Source organism: Boleophthalmus pectinirostris, unplaced genomic scaffold, assembly GCF_026225935.1.
Source record: "Boleophthalmus pectinirostris isolate CB_2022bp ecotype Guang Dong unplaced genomic scaffold, ASM2622593v1 HiC_scaffold_19, whole genome shotgun sequence".
In the NCBI taxonomy this organism is placed as follows: domain Eukaryota; kingdom Metazoa; phylum Chordata; class Actinopteri; order Gobiiformes; family Gobiidae; genus Boleophthalmus; species Boleophthalmus pectinirostris.
Genome location: NW_026571140.1, coordinates 19015113 through 19021989, shown reverse-complemented (window position 1 = coordinate 19021989; position 6877 = coordinate 19015113).

Below are 6877 nucleotides of genomic sequence, written 5' to 3'. Positions count from 1 at the left end.
GTTGTACTAACCAAAGTATAAATTTAAACTGTTTAAGTATTTTTAGTAAGTTTCTATTTTCAGTTGTGTTAACTGTTTGTCCCATTACTTCGAATAATGTGAATTTTCCTATTTGACCACTTGCTCATGAGGTTACGCTCTAAATCAGCACCACTAGTACACTCACTGAATAATATTAGGTGCCATTATGTATGAGAAATGATTTGTATGACTTTTGTATTCACAAGCGGAATCGAGAGCAGCATGAAAATATACTTTTTCATGCTATACTTGCATATGAAAGATAGTAAAGATAGTACTGTAAGCAGTACTTCAGTCACACATATCACTCAGGCATGGGTTGTTACTCTGTACTCACACTGTGGGCCATGTGAAGGGATATCCACCAACAAAACAGGTATGTCCCCTGAGACTTAAAGAGCGAGCTGTTTCGTAGTCATCATTTCACACAACACTCTCATACTTTGTAAAAACTAAACACACCTATAATGCACCTTTAATGGCTTTTCCTCTGATGGTGTTGCTATAATATTCACTCTGATGAACTTGGATCAAAATGCCAATCCTTACTGCAAAAAACTGTATTTATTTATTGCATTAATGACAATAATTTTCAGATTTTCTTTTTTTAATACCTGTTTACATGCTCACTGTTTTTTGATTGTTTGCATTAATGAATGGAAACTCCTACAGTGTCAGCCAACCTGCCCACTGTCCATGGTGCTGGTTAAAGATAATGGCAGTGATAATAACACTGAAGATAGAAAGTGATGCATTGGAAGGCAGTCCCACTATCTCTTTGGGATAGTCTGGGTGTTCTGGCCAAAAATGACATCTTCTCAGTCTGAAGTCTCTAGCTGATAGGCATGCAATAAACAGTGTCCAAATTTGTGAGCAGTTATATGAAAATAACCTAACCATTAGAGTTCAACAGATCAACAGATGACATTGCCAGGTCACTCACAGTTTTCCACTCCTTTAAAATATCAGCATACCTTATTATGACAAACTCAAGTGCACATCTGGGCACAAAAAATAAGCAGGGCCTTAGCACAAATTATTTGCAAATTTTGCTTTAAAGTTGATGTAAAGGGTTAATGTTATGATTTTCCCTCATCATTTACTTCATTGCCTCAGCCTATGTAGTAAAATTGGTTGTAACCTACACCCTTTTGTGTGGACCCTCACCACAGACAAAATAATTGATGTATTTTTGCATTCCTCTGTTCACCCATGTTGACAGCTCCCTGTGCTCTGAATGTTTGCTGTCTTTTCAAAGAAGCTACAAAGCAGTTACAGAGCAGTACAAAACAGAGAAATGAAAAAGCCCTGAGCTGTGGCAGAGCTGGTGGTGTGAACATTGAGTTTGTTCCACCATGATGGCGCTGCGTGAGCCCCCAGGTGAAAGCCTTAGGTTTTTCTCTACAGTTCAGCCTTTCTTTCATGCCATCTGTGTGCTGCTCCAGGACATGGCATTCACACAGGGCACAGAGCAGCCGTGCTCCTCAGGCCTCTTTCTACAGCAGAACTGAAGCTCCCACTTTGTGTGATGCAACCTCCGGTCAGATGTCTGCTCAGACCAAAAGACATGGCATTAATAAACCAGCAATGTGAGCATCGTGATGCTAGGGTGACTTTATTTTTATCTGTCACTGCATGATATATGATATATGTGTGATATGAACAGACCAAGGCTTATGTTTATGAAAATGGAACCTTAACCTTAACAGAGGTAAAGTCTTGCCTTGAGCACCAGTGATAAAGTTGGTTCTGAATTGAATAAATACTGTGTGTTTACTCCTTGTCCAGATAAATGGATGGTTGTTACAAGACAGTACACAACAAAGTATTCAGACTTCATAAGGATTTAAAATATAATGAAATGTTCATGTAATATTGTTTTCACATTTGCCTCTTTTGGTAGGCAGACATTTGCAGTGTTACATAGTGTTGCTTGAAGCTACTAAACATCATATGCGGTCTAAGCATAAAAGGAGTGGTCTTTTGAACAGGGCTACAATGGGGTGTAGCATTAACTTTCCTTTTAATCAAGTGCTTCGGAAACAGCAGCAGGATGGCCGCCAGCGACTTGTGTTGGTGCAACTCACGCTCAGCTTGAGCCGCACTAATCTGAATGAAATCAAAGATTAGCATTTTTGAGAGCTTTGCATTGCCTTTGAGACTGCTGACTCAGATGTTCCCAAGCACTCCAGAGGCAAATCTGTCTGCTTCCTTTCAAATCCCAAAGTACAAATAACTTGTTTTTTGTCGAGAATGTAGGCTATAACTGCTGCCATGTGTCAAACTTGAATAGATGGGGACCAGATCTAGTTGAGAACAGGGTGGACTGACGGACTGAGAAATATTAAAAATGTCAGTTCAATAAGAATGACATTGTTTCAGCAGTACCTCCCCATGCGAAACAAATTGCTCTGTTTCTGCACCAAAACAAGATTAATCACAGCATGCTCGATAGGTGCAAAAAATTAAAGCTGAAATGAATGTGCTGTCTTCCTCTTGACAAGTTCACCTCATGTCTCTGGCTTGTACTTGTGCGCTCTTCGGATAAAGCTGACCTAGATTCATTTTTACATTCTGCTGATTCCTGGCACTGTGTAATTAAGTGTGATTCCTCCACCTTGTTTCAACAGGGGCCCGAGCCGTCTGCTGAGTCAGATGGTGGGTTGCTCTGTAGCAGTAAGTGAAGATACAGGCAGGGCTATGTCCGGGCACTGCCGCTATACCACTGCTGCTGCCTTCAGTGTGTGCCAGCTGCCCGCCATAGGCCCCCTCTCATTAGCTGTATTACAGAGATCAAACAGAGAGGCAGAGGGAAGAACAGAAGAAAGAGAATCCACTGTCCCACTCCGAGAGCCAGGGATGAAAGGCATACAGAAAGAGGGGTGAGAGAAAGACACAGCAGAAGAACAGGCTCTTTGATTTTCCATGTTATGTATATGTATCAAACATATGCAATTTTGTGGTGACATGAATGGAGTTTATGGGAACATACTACAATAAACTGCTGCAATTGACTTCAGTATTAGATAAGATAAGAACCGTCTACTGCTTTGATAAGTGTTTATAATAGCTAGTACTTTTGATTATGATACTATCTCTAAATGGGTTTCATCTCCCTTGAATGTTTCTCATAAAGAGAAACATTCAACACATAATTTTGTTATTAATTACTAATGCAACTCTCTTCACACCCTTCTTTCAGAATCTTTGCGGCCTTTGAGAGAACATTGTCACTCCCTTATTTTAGATTAACAAATACACGATCTTAAAATCACATTGCCGTAATACTGTGTATCAAAGAATCCACCCTTTACATTTATGCTGCAGGTAACTGATTAATAGGATAACTTTTTGAAGCAAATATGTCAGGGAGACCCAGATCCTATGGCTTAGAAACAAATTTGCTTAGATAAATAAATGATATAAAAAAATGCTTTATAGATTTTTTCCTGTGTTTGGCCACAGATTAAGATTGGATCGGTCCTTAGCTTTTTGGACATTTTGGACCTCTGAGATTGAACAGCAAAGCTCTGTTGAAATTGCTGAGATCCCTGGGCATCGTCAGTAATGGTGGAGAGGCTTACTTGAGCAGCAGAGGGTACAGTGATGGATTTAAAGCGGTATTTCATTAGGACTAGAAAGACAAGATGGCGGCTCAGGCCTGGAGGGGAAGGGATGGAGAGCCCACTGGACTGCATCATCACTTATGGGCCTGACAGCTTAAGGTTAGAAAATCTTAACAATATAGACACTTCCCTAATTAAGTCCCCACTTGCTTTTGGAAAACTGATGATGAGTGGTGGCAAGGGGTATCTTGCTAATTAACTTTTTTTTTAGGCTTTTCGGACAGCAGACCAAATTGGTTTTCCACTATAGTCCCTGGTGGAAGAGCCTCAAAGGGAAATTGGACATAAACATAGACAATGCACTGGAATATTGAATGTTAGTTAATATTAGAGGTAATTTAAATAGTAATCATTATACATCTTTGGGCTGACCATATTACACTTAGTTAAAAGATCCAAGGAGACATCTTTTAAGATTCACAAGATGTATTTAATTTATTTCAACATTATCCAGGCAGAATATTGTTGGCTTCTGCCATTTTAATGATGGGAATGTTTGAGCAAAAGTAAAAAAATGTATATGGTTAATAATGTATTGAATGGTTTGTTGTCAGATAAATGGTGAGACAATTGTTGAATCTGTAAACATAAATTCTTTTTTAAAATGTATTCCTGACACAAAAGCAGGTAAAATTATTTCTTATTACTTTTCATCTTATTTTACTATACTGTCCAATGTTCCCTTTGATTTCACATAACAGGATCAGTTGAGGATGATGCCATTTTCCTCACTTTTCATTAAGTCAAACCCCCGACAGGTGCATGTGCATGGACTTAGTCTCTTCTGGAAAAAAGGACAGATTCTACATTGCAATGTCTTTTTCCTTAATGCTGTGGAGCAGGGTGGCAACGCTTTGCATCTAAAGTGCCTCTGAATAATCAGCATTACTCGACATGGCATTAAGAAAGAGGAGGACTAAAGATCACTCCAAAAGCCTCCTAAAGAAGATGCAGTACAGGTTACGGCTGCTCATGCAACACCAGTGAATATTTATGTGGTGAAATTTCCTGCAGAAGTGGGTCACACAGATTAAATATGCAGAATAATCGCTGCTGCAAAACCAATTACACAAGAAGCTGATGCACTGTTTGTTATCTCCACATATCACGGGTCTTATAATACACAGGGACAGATTAGATCTCAAGTCTCATGATGTCAGCTTATATTCTGCTGATAAAAGAACTACAGTCAAAACACTCCAGAAGAAACGATGTAAAAGCAAATGGGAATCTTTACAAGAGCAACATTCATTTAGTCAGTGGTTTATCAGTTATATAATCGAACACTTTTTTTTTTACACAATTCTGTGCTATGCCAGAGAGGATATGAAGGAAATGCAAATGTACCACCATGCTTTCATACCTGGGGCAATGCATTTGGCTGGGATTCAGCGCAGCAACTAAAGCTGCACTCTCTCTCCTCTATACAGTTTCCTATTGTGATCCAGACCTGAATCTCACTTAAAAAACAAAAAAACAAAACCACAAATACAAAAATATGCTCTACTTCACAAGTTAAGATTCACAAATCTGACTGACACCTTTCAGCTAGAGGCAGTATCTGTGATTCATCTGTAATTCTGTTTCTTTGACTTTAGATGATCAGTATCAGTCATGAATAGCAACCACTCACTGGAGCCTGTGAATACAACATTTACCTCACCATGTTGTAAATGTATTCACAGTTAAGTCTGTGTTACCAAATTATGTGTGTGAATCACAGTGGAAAAATTACACAAAAGAAAAAGAAACTAAATGGTAGGGATGAGACAAGACACAATTCCCACAAGACAACACAAAGCAGGGGGTCGGGTCCACGGGAACTAGACAATTCATTATAAATGTGCAGTTCAGTTCACAATTTTTGCCTCAAAAATGTTTTTACATACTTTATTTAATATTTGTGCTTGTAACTCTTCTTCAGATGTGTGACCACATATGTGAGATCTTGTTCCAAAGGTAAGAAGAACAATTTTGAATGGGCTTATATAAATCTAGTTCCAACAATGTACTTCGTTAAATAGCGATTGTAGAGTATGCTGTGTTGTTTTTTTTTAGAGGAAACAATCACATTAAAAGCACTCACTTTTTAGTAATTTTACATCTCAAAACCCCATAGACTTTCCTCACAAAATGTCAATTTTTTGACCATTTTTGCTGAATGTCAAATTATTTCACAAAGTTCTTGTTGGTTGTAATTCATCATCATCTTCAAAAGGGGGGGTTAATATGCCGTACCTGCACAGTCCTCGGTCCTGTTCACAGCCCCTCTCTCTGTAATGAAATGCTGTAGGAGTCCTTGGTCCGCATGAACAAAAGAGTCAGATTTAAATTTCACACACTATTTAAAGCTTCTGCAATCCAGCAGAAGTCTGTGCTCCCCATTCAGCCCCTGTATTCTGTCATTGTGAATGTTCCTCTGCCACGTCCATCAGGGCCACTGCTGAACACTCAGTATTCACACAATCAATCTCATCACAGCACGCAAATGTGGACACAATAGAGGAGTGTTTCCATCTCAAAGTTAAAAATGCTGACTTTCACTAGATGGCCCTTTTATCGTCCTTGGTAATGAAGAGGGCATGTAAGAGCTAAGGAAAACAACACTGGTAACTACAAGACACAAAGAAAGATGCATAAGCCAATGTGACCTGGGGCTCAGCCTAGATGAATATACATGCATTTGCTTTGTGCTTGTGATCTATATATAAGACACAAAGTCTAGTTCTGTTTCTGTAAATTACACATGTTATATTTTGCAACAAGCTGTGTTAACCTCATGTTAGTGAGTTTTTGATTCATTTTGCTGTGGATTTCATGGATAACTATTTATGGATTCAAAAAACACAATGAAACGGTACATTTACACTCAATGATTAGCCCTATAATAAAAATGGAAATGGTGGAACCTATATTGGTTGGTCAATATAGGCCTCATATGGGGTGTAAGTGGGGCCAGCGGGCATGGGTCACAAGGAGGCAAAATGTTTGTGGGTTTGTCAACTAGCTATTTAATAAAATAGCTAGTAAGTAAAGTTGTCCACTCTGGTTTAGTATACTGGTTTAGCTCTAATAATTAGCACATTGGAGATGTAACGTGGGGAAAATTACCTGAGTGGCATATGGAACTTATGTAAACCCCACTTCACATTGATATGGTAACCTGACTCATGGCAGGTGGATATATGGTCACTCTGAATCGAGTTCTACACATTATCTATCTGTTATGT